This window comes from Ctenopharyngodon idella, chromosome 3, assembly GCF_019924925.1.
Source record: "Ctenopharyngodon idella isolate HZGC_01 chromosome 3, HZGC01, whole genome shotgun sequence".
NCBI classification, from domain to species: Eukaryota; Metazoa; Chordata; class Actinopteri; order Cypriniformes; family Xenocyprididae; genus Ctenopharyngodon; species Ctenopharyngodon idella.
This window is the reverse complement of record NC_067222.1, coordinates 30,421,599-30,444,659: the sequence shown is the minus strand read 5'-3', so window position 1 is coordinate 30,444,659 and position 23,061 is coordinate 30,421,599. Positions and strand designations below refer to the sequence as shown.

At 37.5% G+C, this 23,061-nt stretch overlaps 1 protein-coding gene across 3 annotated transcripts in view; it reads left to right on the top strand.

The window, feature by feature from the left end:
* Positions 1-23,061, top strand: part of rarab (retinoic acid receptor, alpha b) — a 127,229-nt gene that overhangs the window by 27,899 nt on the left and 76,269 nt on the right. For all 3 annotated transcript variants that reach the window (XM_051886650.1, XM_051886652.1, XM_051886651.1), the window contains exon 2: positions 14,777-14,848. The gene's annotated coding sequence lies outside the window, so the exon portion shown is untranslated. The remainder of the gene's footprint in view (positions 1-14,776; positions 14,849-23,061) is intronic.

Genomic DNA, 23,061 nt, shown 5'->3' with positions numbered 1-23,061 from the left:
TTAGTAGTATATTCTCATATGATTAATGACAATCTTTATGGAGTCAAGGCACCTCTAAAACTGTAAAACTGACATTGACTGTCATGAACAAAGTGAATTCCAGTACCATTACAGTACAAGGGCTCCCTCCTTTTGCAGAAAGCGCTCTCACCACAGCATGGAAAATCCTTCACTCTTCCCTGTAGTTTGGAGGGCCCTAATTTGGCTGCTTACCTTGGCACTCCGAGTCTAATGAAGTAAGCCTGGCTTAGAGTGTGTGGTCTGCAAAAGCACCTGTGTGTGTTCGGCCATTTGTGTGCGTTTGCGTGTTTAGTATGTAAGGTATTGAAGACGTTGATGTCATTGCTCTGTTGTCTTTTTGCGCATGCACATTGTCTCCGCTCATCTGTATTGTCGGCTGGGTTTAGCGTGTGTTTGACTGCGTGTTTGTGAGTGTATAGCTGAATGATTTAGGAGGGTGTGTTAGAAAGAGGGAGTGAGTGAGTGCGGGGTGGAGGAGAGCGAAATATGTGTGGTCTGGATTGGCTTGTGAGTCTCAGTCTAGTAAAATAAACACTCTAGTCTTCTAGCCCAAGAGATTATGCTACATTTTTGATAGCCACAAAAAACCCAGCTGGAAGGGCTGCATCATTTCCTCGACCTCATTCTGGCTTGATATTATAAGTGTCAGTGTGAGTGTGTGTTTATATACTCTTTCTGTATTGTTGAGAACAGAATCTCCTAGAGCTGCATGATGATGATGAACCAAACTGTTGTTCAATGTGTCAATAATTTATATGCAGAAATCGAACAAAGAAACTATTTTTTATTATCACTGAAGCTGTCAATCACCTCAGTTCAAAACTGATTTCTGCACAAGTATTTACATCCTACACCTTGTTGACTGTAATGACAGCATTTTCAACCAACAAAGTGAGGTTGAGCGCCATATAGAGTGTCTGCTGGAATAAGTCATAAAACCCGGAAATGAGGTAGCATTGGATGGGAACTCCATCTATAAGATTCAAAAAAACATGCATAGACAAATCCAAATTAAACCCTGCGGCTCGTGACGACACATTGATGTCCTAAGACATGAGACGATTGGTTTGTGCGAGAAACTGAACAGTATTTATATCATTTTTCACCTCTAAAACACCGCTATGTCCAACTGCCTTGCGCATCCGGTTGGTGAGGTCTGAACACGCTCTGACAACGAAAGTGATGTCTCACACTCATTGAAGTATAAGCGTGAGACATCACTTCCGTCATCAGAACGCGTGTTCAGACCTCACACACCGGATGCGCAAGGCATTTGGACATAGTGGTGTTTTAGAGGTGAAAAATGATATAAATACTGTTCAGTTTCTCGCACAAACCGATCGTCTCATGTCTTAGGACATCAATGTGTCGTCACGAGCCGCAGGGTTTAATTTGGATTTGTCTGTGCATGTTTTTTTTACTCTTATAGATGGAGTTCCCATTGACATGCATTATACGACTGACAGACCGCAACGGTTGGAGTTAAAAATCATCATTTGTGTTCTACTGAAGAAACAAAGTCACCTACATCTTGGATGCCCTGGGGGTAAGCAGATAAACATCAAATTTTCATTTTTGGGTGAACTATCCCTTTAATCACAATTTCTTTTTCTCCATTAATTGTGCAGCTCAAAAATCTCCTTTTTTTGCCATACAATGGTCTGCCCATTTGTATTCAATAAAAAGCTAAGAGACTGTTGATTTGCCAGTAAGTCTTGTTTATGTGTTTTGTGTACTGTGTTTGACGAACAAATGGCTTCTTTTCTGTGGATTTTGTGCTGTTGTAAGCCCATCAATTGTTCCCCAGTAATTCATTTTGACACGTCTGCTCCACGCCTGCCAAATACCTGTATTCCCTACCCTTCTTCTCCATGTTTTTAATGTGTGATTGAAGACAGATGTGGCTCAACATCTGTATGGCGCTGACAGTACCTCTGTGTTTCTACAGCTGATATATCGGTGAATCTGCCAGTGTTGAATGTCTCACGGTGAAATTTACTTCCCAACATTCACGTACCGACCTGCAGCTGTACACGTTGTACCTGTGGACATCTCATGATCCTCTTGCCAGATCCTGTTGTTAGAAGTCACCCAGGGTTATTTGAGAAAAGAAATGTGTTTCTGCACAGGCTCCTGTTGGGATGATCAAAGGGATCTCCCTCTTCTTTGCAGCCAATGTTAATCATGTTTAAAATCTTTTTCATGATCACCGCAGTGCTAGCAAAGCCATACAATGATCTTTGTTCACGGTTTATTGGGTCAGGGTCCATCTAAAGCTGTCCTTTATTCATTGGTTCAGATTGTGCAAGAACACACAGGATTCAAAATCCCAGTGGAAACACTTAGAGAATCAGGAGTCTCAGGGTTATTGTGTGCGTGTTGTTTTTATGCCCTGTGGAAATGTCTATTATGAATAATAGTATTTTTATTTGGACACAAGTAATAAGCATAAAGATGAAACAAATTTCAGAAATTCAAATGCAGGGAAAGTAAAAATAAATCCAAAAGGACATATAAAATGTATTTTCTACAAATCAGACTGCCATATCAGCAAAAGATTTTTAAAGAAGAAACTTTGAGAAAACAACAAGAGAGACAAAACTAAACTGCATTTAAAGGGACAAATCACCCCCCAAAAAAGAAAGAACAATCTTTCATTGTTTCCTCGCCTTCATGTTGTTCCAAATTCATATTCTGTTAATCTATCTGTGGAACACAATAGGACAGTTTTTAAGAATCTTTGCACAGCTCTTTTTCATATAACAACAGTGACCTTCGGCTGTCAAGCACAATAAAAAGCACCATAAAAGCAGTCCATATGACTCGTGCGCTGTATTCCACGTCTGTATGATTACTTTGAGAACAGAATGAAATTTAAGCCATTATTTACTCTCAAATCAAATCATTCACGCACATCATTATGCGGCTCTCAAAACAAATATGCCGTTTATGATGCAGGTTATACATTAACACCATCAAACATAATTCATTCTCGTGCGTTTTGTTACCAAGCGTCATGGTGCGAAATCTGCACCATATTTAATTTGAGAGCTGCATAATGATTTGCATGAATGATTTGATTTGAGAGTGAAAAATGGCTTTCAGCCTGTTCATTACACAAAGGTTATATAGCTCCAGAAGACTTGCAGTACAGTGCACAAGACAAATGGACTATATGTTGCTTTTATGGGTACTTTTTGTCCTTTTAGGAGCTTGACAGTCCTTGGTCACTATGAAATACTTCTGTATGGAAAATCTCCTTTCGCATTCAGATTTGAATGATGAGGTTCAGGGTGAATTTTCATTTTTGAGTCTTTAAGTCTTTAAGTGGTGTGAAGTCTAAAAAACTTAGTATAGGTAGTTGTATTTTTAAAGATTTAGGAACAGTATTACTGGTAAAGATTTGAAAAAATATTCTCTAGCAAGGATGTTACGTTGAAGCTGTTGTTTTCGTCGCTAAACTACTGCTAAAACCTCTAAACTATCCTCCACACAGAACCCTTGCACTGGTGTTTCTGTCATCTCAAAGATCTTTAGGGCTTTAAGACATTCTTATCAATAAAGACTTGGACTTTAACATTTAGACTCTGACTGAGTACTTGCAAACAAATGAACAATGCTCCTGTCAACACCACCAGCAGACAGAGGCTGATCTCTAATCTGGGAAATCTGGTTCCCTGAGCAGGGCAAAAGTCTCCTTTTTTTTAATCCCGCTGTAATCCTCACCTTCGCACAATGATAGCGCAAGTCTGAGAGAAGGATTGATGTTACTAGAGGGGGACAGAAAGGAGGGGGAAAGACCGACGAAGGCCTCTCTATTTATGCTCATGGGCCCGGAGGGGGGAAGTTTCAATTTTTCATGGCACAGCTCACTGCCCCACTTTCCAGAGTTTTAAAAAATACAGCTCTGTCTAAAACGATGAGATTAGTTACGCCTCACTCTTCAGTGCTCAGGTTTTCTACACGCTAACAGAGCTCCTAAAATGAAACACAATCTGGCTGTGATTAGCTATTGCAAAGGAAAGGTTTATGAGCTCTGATGTGTCATAGATCCTCGATAGAGCCAATAGCACTATTCAGAAGGGATTAGATTTCCAAACAACGTTTGAGGTGGTGATTTCATGTAGCCTACTGATTCAGATGGCATTGGAAAAATGAGAATTAGCCTAGTGTCTATTCCCTGGATGTGGCCATTAGGGATGGTCATGTGATCTAGATTCTTTTACCATAAAATAAATCAGACATACACGTGATATAATCTGATATATAAGGGAAGAAATTAATTATTACCTGACACTGCTACTACTGCTACTGAAGAGTTTGTATGTTTATATGTTTATATTTACACAAAATAGAAATGCAAGTTTTAGCCACTTGGAAAACTGTGACTTTTATTCTGTCAAAAGACGTCAACATTTATATATTTTAGATTTAAAAAAAAAAAAAATTTTGTGCTACCCCAAAATTTGCAGAAAAACACATGGAAACACGTTAATCTCCTTATTAATTTAATCCTCTTTTTATGTCACACAGGATGACAGCAGAATGTTACCTATACGAACTGTTATGTTTTACCCTTAAAGTTGGCAAAAGGTCAAAGTACATAACAAAGAAGCACCAAGCAGCTGTAACTAGAATTTTTGAAAAACAGTTGGTAATTTACTTCATAACTTTTGCAGAGGTTGTTTAAGGAAAACAGACACGCTCAGTTTGGACTGTATTTGTGTTACGCAAATTTCCCTGGCCTCAGGGAAAACTTGTCCTCTTCAAATAGAGCTAATGAGTCAAACATTTTTTTTGTTTACATAAATGCATGTAAACAAAGTGAGTAATTGTTACACTAAAGGGTTAGTTCACCCAAAAATTTAAATTCTGTCATCATTTACTCACTCTCATGTCGTTCCAAACCCATAAGACTTTCGTTCATCTTCGGAACACAAATTAAGATATTTTTAATGAAATCTGAGTGATTTCTGTCCCTCCATTTACAGTCTATGTAACTACCACTTTGATGCTTCAAAAAGTTCATAAAGAGAATCCATATGAATCGAGCCGTTTAGTCCAAATTTTCTGAAGAGACTCGATTGCTTTTTATGATGAACAGATTTAATATAGGCTTTTATTCACATATAAACGGTCATCAACACACACATCAGACACACCTAAACGGAAGCTCAAGCGTGCTTGCTTGACGTGTGAGAACCAATGAGGTTCATTCTTCTGTGTTACGCAGCATGTTTGAGCTTCCGCAAGAACCAAAGAGGTTTGTCATCAATTAACAATGTTTATATGTGAATAAAAGTCTAAATTCAATCTGTTCATCATATAAACCTTTTAAGTAAATTAATTGTTACTATGGATTCTCTCAAATTCGCCTGCAGCACCAGGTTGTTTACCATCTTTTCTAAGATGTGGTTTCTTCACCCGTTCAGAGACACACAAAACAGAATGTACAGCAGTGCATCTCAGAAATGCAGTCTAGTACTCAAGCGTACACACAGTACCACGCTTCCTCGGAGCTCAGTCTCCAGAGGCTATTTCTGGGCAGAGAATCGATCTGCATGTAGTGGAGTCTGGGTAGCTGGTCGATAGCAGCCTATTAAAGAGATGTACCTGCTCAGGCTGGAGTGCCACTATGTGCGGTCACTGGCTTGAGCCGCACATCTTCTGGTATGTAGAAGAGTTTGTGTGTGTGTGTCTATGTCTTTTGTGATTTGTGCTTAGTAGGAATTCAATACAGCTACTTACACCATTGTCAATTTATTATAGACCACTGAGGCACTTTACTGATTTGTAGGGACAGACTTTCACACACTTAAACAAAATGACTGAAATTGAAGTATATCTTAGTTGTATCTGTTTGCAGCATACATACTCTGTTTGTACTGTGTGAATTTGACCGTCAGGTAATCCTAGCACTCTGAAGGTGGATTGTTTGAGGTGTGGCTTGAGTAAAGTGATGTTTTTGATGGAATGCAAAAGGTGTGTTGATCTGAGCTGCTTAGGCACCACCCAAATTGAGGACATTATTGAAGGATGTTCAACATGGGACCCCGTTGACTTTCATTTTATGGACAGTCACAAAAACATTCTTCAAAATGTCTTCTTTCATGTTCCACAGAAGAAAGAATTTCATGCAGGTTTGGAACGACATAATGATGAGTAAATGATGACAGAATTTTCATTTTTAGGTGAACTATCCCTTTAAAGCTCTGCTCAGAATATTGATTTTATACTATACATCGGACAGACCCAGTGATCCATGCACACTAACGGTACACCTTCATTTGATCTTTCAAGTGCTTTGTTACCATGTTGTAAGGTCTGAAGACAACTAACTGCTGCATGCTGTTCCATAGTAGACAATTAAAGGATAAGCTCTCATCTATCGATAAACCAGCTTTCTCAAATATGCAACAAGGAGGGCAGTTTGATCTTATCAGTATTCAGAGCATCTACAACACACTTCCTGATTTCAAAGCAGATATATACATTCACGCTTCCCTCGTGCATTGTGTTACAAAACATGTAGCTTGACTTTTTTTTACACTTGCAGAGACTTTCCGATATCCTGACATGCTCTCTCATTATGTAGGACTGTATTGTATTGGTCAGCACCACTCCCTCCCCTCTTTACCGAAACACCTCGCCTGACCCGTTCCGTTAAAAGCAACTATTCAATCTTGCGCCTCATTTCCAAATCCGCCTCCCTTCCTAATACATCTTCCCGGTGATCGCTGGAGTAAGGGTTCGGACAAAAGCCTGACACAGGCCTATCCTGCATCAGCCTCTGAACCCACGGGGGAAACATGTGTCCGCGGCACACACTTCAGCAAGTACGGCTGTGTCTCAGGCTCAGGGGACTCAAGGACAGTTTGGTTTTTATCACTCGATTCCCATCAATCCTCAGCTCCCAAGGACAGAGTGTTCTGAGTGCAGGGGCTTCCCTCCAGGGATCGCCTGTTCCCGTGATTCATCCCCTCTCTCCTCTCATCTGGGCTAAAGCCAGCACCATGTCGTGTTTAGTCACCCTCTTCGTCCCTGTTGGCCCGGCTGCTGTTACTCACTGATTATTTTAGGCTACAGTTCTTGCTACCATGGGAGGTGTGGCTTGGCCTTTACACACAGATGACATAAGTGACGCTCCCTGTCTTCAGACCTGTCTGCTGGCAGGTGTGGAAATGTGGGAATTTGTGTATCTGGATTGTCTTTCTTGCCCTCTGACTGTTTAGGTGGTAGACTTTGTAATTTTTTTATTTTAAAATTGTAATTTTGTAATAATTTCTGTAAGCCCGTAAGCCAGTCATTTTTTGGCAAAAACAGTGTGGCAATGTAGTACTTTCAAGTCATTTGTTTGAGCACTTCGACCAGCCCACATAGCAACACTGACTCAACCAATTGCGTGTGTTTGGGGTGGGGCTATCTGTTTGACTTGACCAATGACAACAACATTGTTCAGGAAACCTGTTTGAAAAAATTAGCTATTTAGCAGTTCTTGTCAGTGATGCTAGTGACAGAATTAAACACATTTTAAAGGTGAAGGTATATCTTTTTTTAAATGAGAAAAATACCACTTTGTCCAAAGACAACTTTAAGTCATTCTATGTAAAAATTAAGGCTCTTTAGCACTTTCAAAACATTGCTGTTTGTTTTAGCTGCCCAACTTCAGGCTCAACCAACCACATGAGTTTGGGGTGAGACTGCTTGATTGTTGGTGGGTGGAAAAAGAGATCTTATGAAGATTAGAAATTATAAAAATTAATGTTTTAGTAATAAGCAACCCTATGCACTTTTTACAAAAATAATAATAATAATAATTACAACAAACGGACATTCTTTTATTGTTTTATTTTTTTCTCGTTATAGTGTTGATAATGATTGAGATTGAGGAATACTAAGAAGGTTAATGTCTAACTTATGAATGCGTCCCAGGGCGATAAAGACTTAAGGTTTAAATACCTTTGTGTAAAGGTGGATTATATCAATATTGCTTTGTCCTGTTGTGTGACACTTCCTCAAGATTTAAATTTGTTGTGTGTAAGCGGTCGTGGGTAGACCATTTGTATAATTATAATAATTAATATGGCGCTGCAGCTCCACCTTACAGTTAAAACAACTATAACCTTTTCTTTGAGGCATCGACTGTTTGTTTACTCTCTTTCTCTGCCATTGAAGGAATTTTCCGGCAATCCATGTTTTACACTAGGGGGCGCTATTATGCATCTTTTGAAAGAGTACAGAATCTCCGGATCAAAACACAGGTGAAAAAGCAGAAGAAACAAGCGATAGAAGTATTGCTTATGCACATTTGTAAATTATTTTATATATTGTATATTATGAGGCGTAATCAAAATGGCTCTCGAGTGCATTGACTTGCTTTAAAAGGAACCTTGGCAAAATGAGTGTTTGGAAATCTGTTAAGAAGCTTCTTCTTTTCCTTTCACATTTTAATTCCATTTGTTGCTACAGAAAATTACACCCATTTTAAGGTGAGTGAATTGTCTGGATGAAAGATCTTTTGACATTGTGTTTGGTGGCTGTTTTTCCATTATGCTATATAGATTGGTCAATTTCTCCCTCCTGTGTGTCATTTAGTGAAGGAGCCCATCTGCTTGGGATTTTTAGATTTGCTATTTTGGACAGGTGTTGACATAAAGAATACACATAACCGAAAGTCACCCCGTTGAAAGATATACACGCTTACTCATGTGACATTTGTATTGCCAGTCTTCTACATATCTGTTTATATTGCTCTGTATTTCTGTGTCCGTCTCTGTCTCTCTTTTTCCACCTCCCTCCTTTCTTTCTTATGCATACAGAAATACACTTTTTTCCCCCAAGACCTCCCAGTTGATCTCAATCGGACCCCCACTATAGAAGATTGTTTTGCAGAGTTCACTGGGTAGAGGTGCTTCATCTTGTGTCACTAGAGGGTGGTCCTATTTAGATAGGCCAGGTTGAGGGGGGATAAGGGTGACCTTTAGCCTTTACAGGGTCATCATCCATTAGGAAGTGACGGGTGGATGTCAGTGGTCATCCTGCTATGACAATTTGTCTTCTAGAATCTTTTTTTTTTTTTTTTCTGTCTGTAATCCACTCCTCCAAAAAATGCCCACACTCTTTCAGATTGAAGCCTACAAATCTCTTTTGTTCTATACCCTGCTCTCTCTCTCTCTCTCTCTCTCTCTCTCTCAGCAGACAACTAATAAATTCCAAAGTGTCTGGCAACCTTTAGCATATTTGCTTTAAAAGATAGTTTTCTCTCAGTTTTATCAGAAATTGTGCCAGTGCTTCTAAAAAGACTCGGGTCAGTCAGGGAAACTGTGGTCTCATGACTCCAATGCCTCTCAATCGGTTCAGCTCTGTGGCCTTGCATAATAATTTATGTAATGGCAGGTGTCGTTTTAAACTGCATAGCTGCATATCAGTTAATTCCTGGAAAGCAATTTCTGTTCAACAACACTGTCATCATGTAATCCTAAAAACACTAGAGATGCGATTAAAGACAGCATTAAATAGAAAGCAGATTATCTATGGGTAAAAATAAACCCAATCAACCAATCACAAGAATGACCTACTGTATACATATGGTAATGAAACTCACAAGGCTGTCAAGAACAGTTTGACCTCAAAATCAAAAGGGAAAAAAAAAAAAAAAGAGAAATAATTTTTTTAATGATAAGAGAATAATGCCTATATTTAAGGGCATTCATTTTTTTTTTTTTTTTTGCATTGTGACATTGTTTTATTTTTTTTTACTTTAAAAAAAAAAAAAAAAAATTAAGCACTTTTCACTCCAATTTTCGTTAATTTTCAGCTTAATTAAAAAAAAACTATAATATGCAGTAAAGTCCGAAAATCTGAGACCACTAATAAAAATTCTATTTAATTTTTTTTTCTTAATTTAATACAACAATTTTCATTGCAAATTATATTGTTTGTATACAAATTTAAATGATATTCTACTATTTATTTAATTGTTGAAAATTATTTCCAGCTTTCAATGGGGAAAACCCCTATTGTATTATTTAAAATGTATAGTATTTACTCATCATGCTAATATTTGTTGTTTTAGTGCCTGTAATCTATGGCAATTATGACCCAGATGTCTATTTTAAGGTGACGTGCCATAACAATGAGTGCCTGCTTTTTCTTGATAGAGATGTCAAAAGCCTGGAACAGCTCCTGTCTACAGGAGACAGTTGGCTTTTAATATAACAGAAATAGAAGGAATCTGGTGTTGGGAACACTGTGTTTCATTGTGCTATTGCTGTCACCTCTTTAAAATGTCATGCACTTTGTGCACGTAGCACCATCTGAAGGTCGGGACGGGTGATGAGACCACTGTTGATAGCAGAGCACTTGGACAGAACAGGTGACCTGCTGACAAAGCTTGGTCATCTTTGTCAGACTGAGTAGATGGCACATGTGGCCTCAGCGCTGCGTGAAGTGACATTTCATTGTCCCTGGGCAAACTGCTCTTGAAGGTGCATCACAGGCACCTTGTTTCAGAGTTTGAGTTGAGAAGGAATGGACAGGTAACTTTGAACTAATCAGATTCTTGTGGATTTATGAAGTCAGATTTAGCAGACATGCACAGTGCTTGATGATTTCTGCCGTTTTTCATTTTATTAGTTATGAAAAGCCTTTCTCTAGCTTGAACCGTAAAGCATGGTGCTAGCAATGCCAAGATCATGGGTTTGATTTCCAAATACATAAATGTAAGTATGTATACACTTTTTATATTAAAACAGTAAATTATATTTTATTTAGATTGAATTAGATTAATTATGCATGTGGGTAAATGACATGACACTCATTTTCTGTCCAATTAAATGAATAGTTCACCCAAAAATGACTCACCCTCAAATCATCCTAGATGTATATGACTTTCAGCCGAATACAAAGTTATATTAAATAATATCCTGGCTCTTTCCAGCTTTGTAGTCAAGTCAAGTCACCTTTATTTATATAGCGCTTTTTACAATGCAGATTGTGTCAAAGCAGCTTTACAGTGATAACATAATTTTGGCTATATAGCAGCTCTAGAAGAAAATAGTGTCTTTGTCCAGCTTAAAGGGTTAGTTTACCCAAAAATGAAAATAATGTCATTAATTACTCACCCTCATGCCGTTCCACACCCATAAGACCTTTGTTCATCTTTGGAACACAAATTAAGATATTTTTGTTGAAATCCGATGGCTCAGTGAGGCCTGCATAGCCAGCAATGACATTTTCTCTCTCAAGATCCATTAATGTACTAAAAACATATTTAAATCAGTTCATGTGAGTACAGTGGTTCAATATTAATATTATAAAGCAACGAGAATATTTTTGGTGCGCCAAAAAAAACAAAATAATGACTTATTATAGTGATGGGCGATTTCAAAACACTGCTTCAGGAAGCTTCGGAGCATTATGAATCAGCGTATCGAATCATGATTCAGATCTCGTGTCAAACCGCCAAACTGCTGAAATCACGTGACTTTGGCGCTCCGAACCGCTGATTCGACACGCTGATTCATAACGCTGATTCATAACGCTCAAAGCTTCCTGAAGCAGTGTTTTGAAATCAGCCATCACTATATAAGTCGTTATTTTGTTTTTTTTTGGCGCACCAAAAATATTCTCATCGCTTTATAATATTAATATTGAACCACTGTACTCACATGAACTGATTTAAATATGTTTTTAGTACATTAGAGAGGAAATGTCATTGCTGCCTATGCAGGCCTCACTGAGCCATCGGATTTCAACAAAAATATCTTAATTTGTGTTCCGAAGGTTAATGAAGGTCTTACGGGTGTGGAGCGACATGAGGGTGAGTAATTGATGACAGAAATTTCATTTTTGGGTGAACTAACTCTATAAGTAAGTTCAGTATTGATTCATTTCTGTTGTAGAAATCATTAGTTATTAATTTAGTTAATTTATCTATACAGCAGCTCTGGAAAAAACAGTTATGTCATCGTCCAGCTCAGGGCTGCGTTTCCCAAAAAAATCGTAAGCCTAATTTGTTCGTAGAACCATTGCTACCAATAGAGCTACGATCAACTTAGGCTTACGATGCTTTTGGGAAACGCTACCCAGTTCAGTTCACAGACAATGGTGTCACTGCAGGCAGATCAATAATATTTTTGAATATTAGGTCTCCCCAACTAAGCAAGCCAGAGGCGACAGTGGCAAGGACCCCAAACTCCATCAGGTGACAGAATGGAGAATAAAACCTTGAGAGAAACCAGGCTCAATCGGGGGGCCAATTCTCCTCTGGCCAACAAACAAACAGTGTGTGATTATGATTCATGCAGCATTACAGGTCAGAAGTCAGATTGGATTGGAACATTCAAATTATTTAATCCAGCTCCATCTGGTTGAAGATCGGATTCATCATGCTTGTATGGAGATGGGTTTATTGAGGATCTGTTATTGAGGATCGTGTCGATGAGGCCCTCACAGGGGATGGTCTAGTTGACACAATCTCTGCTGACACTTCAGGGGTGTGTTGTGCTCGTGTTTAGGCGCAGATCCTCCATCTGATCTGGATACGGCCTGTATCCAGTGGACCGAAGGACTATAGTTTGTTAAGAGCTCGCTCAAGTACTAGGGAGCTAAACCATTTAGTGCTTTGTAAGTAATTAGCAAGATTTTAAAATCTATACGATGTTTAATAGGGAGCCAATGCAGTGTTGACAGAACTGGGCTGATATGGTCGTACTTCCTAGTTCTAGTAAAAACTCTAGCTGCTGTATTTTGGACCAGCTGGAGTTTGTTTATTAAGTGTGCAGGGCAACCACCCAGTAGAGCATTACAGTAATCTAGCCTTGAGTTCATGAACACCTGAACTAACTGTTCTGCATTTGTCATTGAGAGCATATGTCTGTCACGAGTGGTGGCTATACTAAAGCGCACAATAAAGGAGTTATATTCAGGAGACTTTTAATAGAATAATCCAAAAAATAAACAGGAGAATCAATGAACACAGAGCAGCCGTCAAGTTAGACGTTATTTTGTGCGGAGGTTTTTGGTCCAATAATTAGAATCTCTGTTCTAATTAGTAGTAGGAAATCACTATTCATCCAATTTTTTTTATTTATTTTTTTTATATCAGCTTTGCATTCCGTTAATTTTGTGAATTGGTAAATTTCGTCAGAGTGCAGAGAAATATAGAGCTGAGTATCATCAGTGCAACAGTGAAATGGCATTTAATAGTGTCCGAGTTTTTGAATCTCCAAAAAGCGCATCCATCCATCATAAAAGTAATCCATACGACCCCAGTGGGTTAACAAATGCCTTCTGAAGCAAAGTGATATGTTTTTGTAAGAAAAATATCCATATTTTAAAATATCCACACTTTATAAGCCATTCTCGTTGCCGGAAGCCAGTGATTATGAAGAACGTTCACGAGAGTGTCGAGTTCCGGCAGAAGGGTGACCTCTGACCCGATGTAGGCGTAGCTTAAACTTGGGTGAGAATAGACACCTCTCGCGAAAACCACGTAACTCTCATGAATGCGTGTATGTATATTTTTTTAACTCCAAGTTTGCTGGAGTAAGAGAGTAAATCTTTCATAACATTCAGTGTAGTAAAGATGGAGTCTAAAGACATTACTTCAGCTAACAGAAACCCACAAATGCAATCACTCATTCACTCTCAAAGTACACTTAGTACTTGTGGTGTTTTCAGGGTAGGTGAGGACAATCTCTCTGGCGTACACACACACACACACACACACACACACACACACACACACACACACACACACACACACACACACACACACACACACACACTACCTTTCCTTCACTGTCACGTTTTTCTTACTAAGCGTTCAAACACAATAAGCATGAGCACATGATGAGACAGGAAATGTCAGCGAAAGAAAAATCACGCTCTTCCATCTCTTGTACTTCTTCTGTCTCCTCCTCCTATATATCTGATATGTAGCTGCAATCCCCCTGATGAGTTTGACCTCTAAAATAAGCTTCAGCAATCCATGAATCAAGACCTTCAAACTGTCTGAAACACATGAGTCTTTGTTGTCACCTCGTTTATAAATCACAAAGCCTGTCACCAGATGACAAGAGGTTCTTTTAAGTGACTTCACTGGAATATTCTTTGACAGGAGCAAGAACCTTTGAAGTCCATGAATGAATTATTTATTAATGCATCTGATGTTTTACAAGTATGCTATAGGTTAACACTAAGGGTGGGAGAAAAGCAAAAGGTGTTTTTTATTTATTTATTTATTTTTACATGATTATATTGGATTTGATATTGTCAAGCCAACAATTTCGAATTTTAGTAACAATTTTTTACATTCATATTTTTGAAAAAAAAAAAAAGAAGATTTGCAACAATTCATAGCAAGTATGTGAAAAAATATACACTGAGTTATTCCCATTTGTCCAAAATCCAAACAATGAACAAGCTAAGAAAATAACTGCAGAAAACAATTGATTAAAAGTAAGTAAAAAAACACAACATATAACAGTCTTGAATAACTTTACAGGCTTTACAGTTCTGTAATATCGTGACCCATATTGTATAGATTTGTTAGTTTTGATTTTATGTGGCAATATCTTTATGGTTGCCATTCTTATATGTCATAAGCTACTTCCCTTTTTACTCTAAGCCTGTTCCTTAAAGAATAAAAAAATTAAACATCTTTGTCAGTTTTAATTAGTGTGGATGACTGCTGTACTAAACCTAAACCTGCCCTAAACCTCTAAATCCTGTTCTCTTTTTCCTCTTTCAGGTGTTTCTCTCTGGCGTGGTGCTGTTCCTGTGACTGTCTGAAGAGATTTAAGACAGGGAAATCCAGCAGCAGGTAACTCTACTCAGTCATTAAAGCTGTTTTATTTGGCCCCTTCTTAAAGAATTCAACAGCAGGAGAAATGGAGAATAAATGAGGTAGGCGTCAAAAAAAGAACAGAGAAAATGGATGCATGTCATATTTTATTTCTATGTAGCTTCTAATCAGATTGTTGCATCTTAAAGAGCGTTTCGAATGCCAACCAGGATATGAGCTTCATGTGGAGTCTGTTTCCCTCCTCCAAAATCCATCACAATAAATCATGTCACTCCTAGTCACACAGCACAGCTCTGTTAACACAGATGCAGAACGCTAAAATGGATACAAATCTTCCTGAAAATGTACTGAGTTGACTGTGGATGTAGATTTGGGTCTGGACAGGTGGGACTTGTCCTTGCCAAAGTTAAAAGACCAATATATAAAGTGAATATGGTTGTTTAATAATAAGTATTGAACGTTTTTCAAAATGGAAATATTTTATATTTTATGTGATTTTTGTGTAAATTGATTTGCTTCGTTACAAACCACCAAGCTTTTTTACTTATGCGTTTTCTGTTGCAATATTTTGCAAAGTGACTGGCAGCAGTGCAGACAAATTATAAACAAGAAGGAAACGGGAGTAAGTGGTCAAGTCAAGTGAGTCATCTTTATATATATAACACTATATAAAGTATTAACAATAGAGATTGTTTCAAAGCTGCTTTACAGTAATAAACAGGAAAGTAATAATCGATGCAAACCAAATTCAATTCTGATGTAAAGCAGCTCTAAAAAAGACAATAGTGTCATTGTTCAGCTGAAGTCAGTTCTGTTCAATAACTGTGTAAAGTTCAACAATGATAAAATGAGTTAAATTCAGCCATAAATCCAGCTCAGTTCAGTTCTTATCTGCTAGTGTCAGTCAAATCCATAATATTGCTGAATATTAAGAAGTTTGTAGTTTAAATATTAAAGGGTTAGTTCACCCAAAAATGAAAATTCAGTCATTAATTACTCACCCTAATGTTGTTCCACACCCGTAAGACCTTCATTCATCTTCAGAACACACATTAAGATATTTTGATGAAATCCGAGAGGTATCTGACTCGTCCATAGACAGCAATTTAACCGACACTTTCAAGGTCCAGAAAGGTATTAAAGACATCAGTAAAACAGTTGACGTGACTGCAGTGATTCAACCTTAATTTTATGAAGCGACGAGAATACTTTTTGTGCGCAAAAACAAAACAAAAATAACGACTTTATTCAACAATATCTTCTCTTCTGTGTCATTCTCATACATTGTTTACGTCCAACACGTCCAGGTTCTACATCAGAACGCCGACTCATTATTGGCCGGCTCCTGCGTCAGCATCACACGCATGTCGTACTGCTCACATGATCAGCTTTGGCCAATACTGAGCCGGCGTTTGGACGTAAACACTGTTCTTACTGCGTCACCTGCGTAAGGATAATGACAGGAAAGAGAAGAGATTGTTGAATAAAGTCGTTATTTTTGTTTTGTTTTTGCGCACAAAAAGTATTCTCGTTGCTTCATAAAGTTAAGGTTGAACCACTGTAGTCACGTCAACTGTTTTAACAATGTCTTTAGTACCTTTCTGGACCTTGAAATTGGTGGTTAAATTGCTGTCTATGGACGAGTCATATACCTCTCGGATTTCATCAAAATATCTTAATGTGTGTTCTGTAGATGATTGAAGGTCTTACGGGTGTGGAACGACATGAGGGTGAGTAATAAATGACAGAAATTTCATTTTTGGGTGAACCAACCCTTTAATATTTAAGTAGTTTGCAGTCTTTTTTAGTTTAGGTTTTGTAGCTTTGAATTCAAAATCATTGTATTTAAGAATTTTTTTTTTTACTTTTTTTCTTTTGTGGAACACACACTAAAATATTGTTTTATTTATTTATGGAGTATTTTTTTTTTCTGTGCAATGAAAGTCAATGGTGTTCATTGTTGTTTTGGTCCCCACTGACAAAAACAGTTCTCATGTTCTGCAGAAGAAAGAAAGCCATTCAGGTTTGAAACAACATAAGGATTAGTAAATTATGACAGAAGTTTAATTTTTGAGTGAACTGTTGCTTTTACTTTTTAAATTGCACTTTACTGTGCTTTTGTTTCCAAGAAGGATTTATGAATACATCTCTAGTTACTCTAGTTCTCAAAAAAAAAAAAAAAAAAAATCTCCAATGCAATTCACAAGGTGTTTAATTAGTTCTCAATAACAAAAAGCAAACCAGATTCACATCAAAAGGAGCATAATGACCCCACAATGCCTTGTCAGCTTCTAAAAAACATCACAAATTATTTATTGTCTCTTTCGCTCATTAGCATGTACTTTACATCCTTTATAAGAAAAGAAAGCATGTGGTTTCTCCTCTCAGAGCAGTCCCCCTGCGGATCAGCGGAGGGAACTTGGCGAACGTGCATCACCCCAAACACTTCAATGTTATCTTCTCTACTTCCTCCTCGTTCCCACTGGGACTCTCGTCCTCGCTTTGAAGTAGCTGCACTTGAAAAAGACATCTCATGCACACTGAGAGGAGTAATATAAAAAAAATGTTGAGAGGAGATTGGTTTTGGCTGCTCGAGTTAGAGGGATTTGTGGGTCAGACTCAAAAACTGCACGCAGCAGCAAAAGGATGTAATTGTTGTCGTTGCTCAAAATCAAACGAGTGCCGTTACAAGAAAAAGTTCTAAGTGACGCCAGGAGAACCGCACTCTATCCGTGCAAAGCTGGCTCTTGCGGCTCACTCGAAATAGCGAGACCTCCCTCCTCATTTGCTTGTGAAAACATCGCTCAGTCTTGTCAGTGTGTGTCCTCTCATGCATACGATCTCTCAAACAAGTGGATATCTCTCCCTATAGCTTGTTGGAATATATAGTAAACACTTTAATGTGCACCCGCTCTGCTCGGCTGCTGCTGGCTTCTTTAAATCAGGCTATTTTAGTTGTGATGTTCATTCGATGTTAATTGAAGCCAAGGGTAATGACAGCGCTGGCAGGCACACTTGTTCTACTTTGCACCCAGAATCAAAAAGCAGGCTGCAGCTTTCTGCCATTTTCAGTATCTGACACAAGCGATCGTTCTTTCAGACACCAGGGATTTCATCTGGAATAATATGATGATCCTACGGGCTGTCGTAATGAAGGATTGTATGATGGAGGCTTGTTTTGGCACGTAACAGCTGGCTGACATAAATTTAGGAAGCCCGCTCTGATGCATGTTCAGAGATTTGTAGGGATGTTGATTTGTAGATTGTTGAATTTATTCAATTTGGGAACTGAATTTATGGTTAATAAGAGGTGATATGCTGTTTTATTGTGTCGTGATAGTGGTCGGCATTCATTCGAGTCTAATATTTGTTCAGGCCTTGATGATATTGAGTCATTCCAGTCTTAATTATGCTAAGCAGGCAATGTACTTTGTATAACACTGGATAGTGTATTCTTGTGTGTATATATATATATATATATATATATATATATAGTTACTTAGTTTACTGTGAAATGCTAATGTGGTTTATTTACAGTACGTGATCACAAATCATACTCAGAACATGAGCAGTTGTCTCATCCTGTGCCAACAATTCACATTCGCATATAGTCAGACCATTAAAGCAAAATCCCAATTTTTTTTTTTAATTTTTTTTTTAAAACCTGCCAAATAGCAGATGACAATTTACTAGCCATAAATATACCATGAAACTGCATTTACATGGATATATTAGACTCCAGTCTTCATTGTCAGATGATCATTCAGAAATCATGCTCACTGTAAAAAAAAATCCCCATAAAATTTACGGTAAAAAACTGGCAGCTGTGGTTGCCAGAACTTTACCGTAAAAAATACGGTTGCATTGTTTTAGGTTTTACGGGACAGCACTTAGTTTACGGTCTATTTTACAGTTCAAAACCGTGTAATTTAAAGGTTTATATTGTAATAATTATGGTTCATAACTGTTTTTTTAAATGTAAAAACCAACCGTAATTATTATGAACCGTAACTATTGAAGTACTAATATCTGTTTTGTACCTTTGTAATACACTGACAACCACCAAACACAGTGGTGATGAGTCACATGATGAATCAAAGTTCATCCCAAGCAGCTTTTCCACAAGCTGAGAAGGACAATACGGTAACACTTTACAATAAGGTTCATTAGTTAAACATTAGTTAATGTATTAACTAACATGAACTAACCATGAACAGCACATTTGTTACTTTGTTTACTAATCTTCGTTAATGTTAGTTAATGAAAATACAGCTGTTCATTGTTTGTTCATGTTAGTTCACAGTGCATTAACTAATGTTAACAAGATTTTAATAATGCATTAGTAATGCTGAAATTAACATGAACAAAGATTAATAAATGCTGTATAAGTGTAGTTCATTATTAGTTCATGTTAACTAATGTAGTTGCTAATGAACTACTAATGAACCTTGTTGTAAAGTGTTACCGACAATACTAATATATAGAAGGTGCACACAGTGTCATTCACACAAACACTAAACACCATCATGGTAACACATGAAATTTTAACAACATTAGATGTAACATAAAACCCTAATGTACATAACTGATTAGAAAAAACTAAGAAGAAACAGAGTTATTTCAACGAAAATACATCAAATATGAAGTGTCACGCAGGGAATTGTGAGAATGTCAATTTACGGTTTTTCACTGTAAATAACTTGTTATTTTTCACTTCCAAAAACTGTAAATTTAATGGTATTTTACCATAAAATTACATTAAATGTACCGTTAGATCCATTAGAGTTATTCACCGTATATAGTACAGAAACTTTCTGTAAACCAATTAACTGTTTTTCACCGTAGCATTTTTACAGTCTTTTACCGTTAAAATCACGGTCATTTTTTACAGTGTGCTGAAGTAACATTTCTTATTAACAGCATTAAAAATAGATGTGCCGCTTAATAATTTTGTGGAAACATTTTTTTCAGAATTCTTGAATGGATAGTTCAAAAGCGCAGCATTTATTTAAAGTAGAAATCTTTTATTATAAATGTCTCTACTGTCAATTTTAATCAAATTAATGTATCCTTTTAATTAATGCTGAATAAAAGTGTTTATTTCCTTCAAAAATCTTTCTGACTCTAAACTTTTAAACAGTTATGAGTTATTAAGCTCTTTCCGTGCAGATCTATAAAAAAATGTAATTAATAAATGTATTTTATTATATATATATATATATATATATATATATATATATATATGTCAATGGTGTTTGAAAATTACTGATCATAAATATATTTTTATTTACATATTATAAATATTTCTAATGCACAATTTCATGGTTTGGTATAGAAAATGGCCAGTAAATTTTCCCCTTATATTGGCAAGTTTATCAAAAATATATTTCTTGCAGATAACCCAGAGGAACTCTTGGTGAAACGGTAGCTCTCACAAAAAAAAAAAAAAAAATAAGATTTTTTAATTTTGATATTCCAACTTATTTTTATTTCTGTTTTTGACATGAGTATATCAAATCAAAGTGAAAATTAAGGAAAATGTATCTAGAAAGTAGAACGTCGTTTTCATCTGATCGCTTTTGCTTATGTCAAACAGTTTGTAGTACTATTCTTGTGCTAACCATGTGTTATTTTGGAAAGAAAATTAACAGACCAAATTGCAAGCCAAAGCTCAGTTGGGTCAGTATTTACTGTTTGAAAATGTGTTACTTTTGGACTCTGCTAAAGTCTTTCTCTCAAATTATTTTAGCTTTAGTGTTTCTTGTCCAAATGTCTTGTAAGCCGTGAAAGGGTTAAGAGTTGTAGACTTGGTTTATGGGGCGGCGTGCTGTTTGTGCCAAAGCCATCGGAGGGGGTTTGGTTATTGCCGGTAATAGCATCATTAGGGGGAGAAGCGTTCCAAACCATATTAAAGCCTTATAGCTGTATCAGTCATGTGAAATGATATGCCTTTGTTACTCCAGACTCAGCCCACCGTTTCATCTACCTAACCCAGAGATATGGCTTTCATTGCTATCGGCCCCGCTGCTGTGATAGATGATGCTGTTTCATGTGCCAACGGAGGCGTATGTCTCTGCTTTTCACTTGTTTTTAATTAGCTTTCCAATGCTAATCAGCATGATTGTATTGAGTCCGTCCTCACTGTAAGATCATTTCCCCAGTATCATCTGTAAAACACACAGACAAAAAGTAGACTTTTCACCCTACACTTCAGTGTGATGATATATCACTCATGGTAAGATCTGTTTCCTGTGTAATTTTGAGATAAGGTGAAACAGTTCGACCCTCCGTGCTGAAAATGTACGTCGGCCTCAAAGCGGGTACCCTTTATTGTGGTTTCGACGAGATGGTGTGAGAAGATATTCCTCCGTCTCTCTCCCTTTCTCTGGGGTGGAAGGAGTTGAAGGGAGGAGGGAGGTAAGGTATGCATGAGGGGGAAAGAGTTCCTCTCTCCTCAGTTAGGGTCATGTGAGCCGCTTGACGGATAAGCCTCAGTGAGGCGGGCAGAAAGCGCTAGAGGCGCAGTGCTGATTAAAACTCAGACTGCTATCTATCATCTGCCCTCCCCCCCTCTGCCCCAGCCCTTTCCACCCTCCTCCAGCGCCGTCTTCCTCGTATTATTCTCTGGTGTGGGCGCCACGTAACAGATGGGTTTCCCAGAATCCAATATCGTTCGGTGGGGTAAAAGCCATTTGCATGTGCCCATCACCCTCCTACAGAAGACACCCTTATTCCTTACAGTGTGAGTAGACCTCTGTGTCATGTATCTCTCTCTCTCTCTTTCTCTTTCTTTTCTTTTGCTCCCTCTTTCTCTGACCAGTGTCCTCATTTTTGCTCAGCCAGTCATACCTCTTATCTTGCTTAGCTGAGGTTCTGAGACAGTCTTGTCCTTCTTTTCTCTCTCTTTCATTTGTTTGTGATTCAGTATTCAAAAAAAGAGTTTTTTTCATCATGATAAACAGTATTTACATGGCCAAAGAATTAATGCACATTGCAAAAAGGAATATTAAAGTCAAAGTACTAACAAAAATTAAAATTCTGCTGTCAGTTGCTCACCCTCATGTCGTGATCCCCCCAGCACAACTGTTTTCAACATTGATAAGAAATGTTATGTTTCTTAATTTATGATGTATATGAAAAAACAGTGGCTCCTTCTACTGCAGCAACTTGCATTTTTCTTAGTGATATTTGGCACCTGTTTATCAGGAAGTGATGATTTTGTTCTCTTTGTCTCACTGGATGGAAACGTTTTATGCTTTATGCTATATTTTAATTTTGCGTTTAAGTTAAATTCGGATAACATTCTGATTAACTTCTGTTTTTGGAAGAAAGACAAGGGTTTTGAATGACATGAGGGTGAGTAAATATGGCAGAATTTTAGTTTTTGGGTGACCTATCCATATAATATGATATTTTGAATGTCAGGATATTCATTAGTAAATCACTGTGTACTAATATTGCATCTCTGTGCAAAGCCTTTGGGTCGCATTAAGCTTATTTTTGTTTGTTCCTCTGGCCATATATATGCATATTCTCATATCATGCAGCATGGTTTGCACTTCCTGGAGTTTTATCCAGATAGATAGAGGCACTTCAATGGATTAGATTCATTTTAGATTGAAAATTGTCTGCCAGTTTGCAAAATGAGGAAGGAAGGTGTAATTTGTGTAGTTAGGGCATGAGGTCAAGAATTCGGTTTCTGCCTCATTCTGTGTGCAATAAGAGCCCAGCATGCCTTCTTGTAGCCAATCTCTTTCTCTCATTTTCTGTGTCCTGGTGGCCTGATTTTAAAGCCCCTCAGTAATAGGGTTATGTGTGCCATGGTTCACTTTTTTAAGGAAGAGAAAGAAAAGCAAAAGTGAGGTGTCAAAACGCAGTGTTCTTGATGGGCACAAATGGAAATCACCTGGTAACAAGAGGACACCCTTGGGTTTCTGGGAAACAGTCTAGGTGGGAGATCACAAAATTGTGTAAAGTCTTTTCCATAACTTTTGGTTACAATGTAAACATATACATGTGTAGAGGCATGTATAGTCTCTTTCTTTCTCTCTTATTCCTTTAATTTGCACAAACACTCATAATTAGGTTCTATATGACACTGCAATGTGTTCCAGTCACCAAAAAAAAAAAAAAAAAAAAAAGGTAAGACTGTAGGCTGTTGTCTTTTCTTTTATCCTGTGTATGTTTTGTCAAGTCTAATTTATCACTCAGTATTAGTTGTATCATTTCAA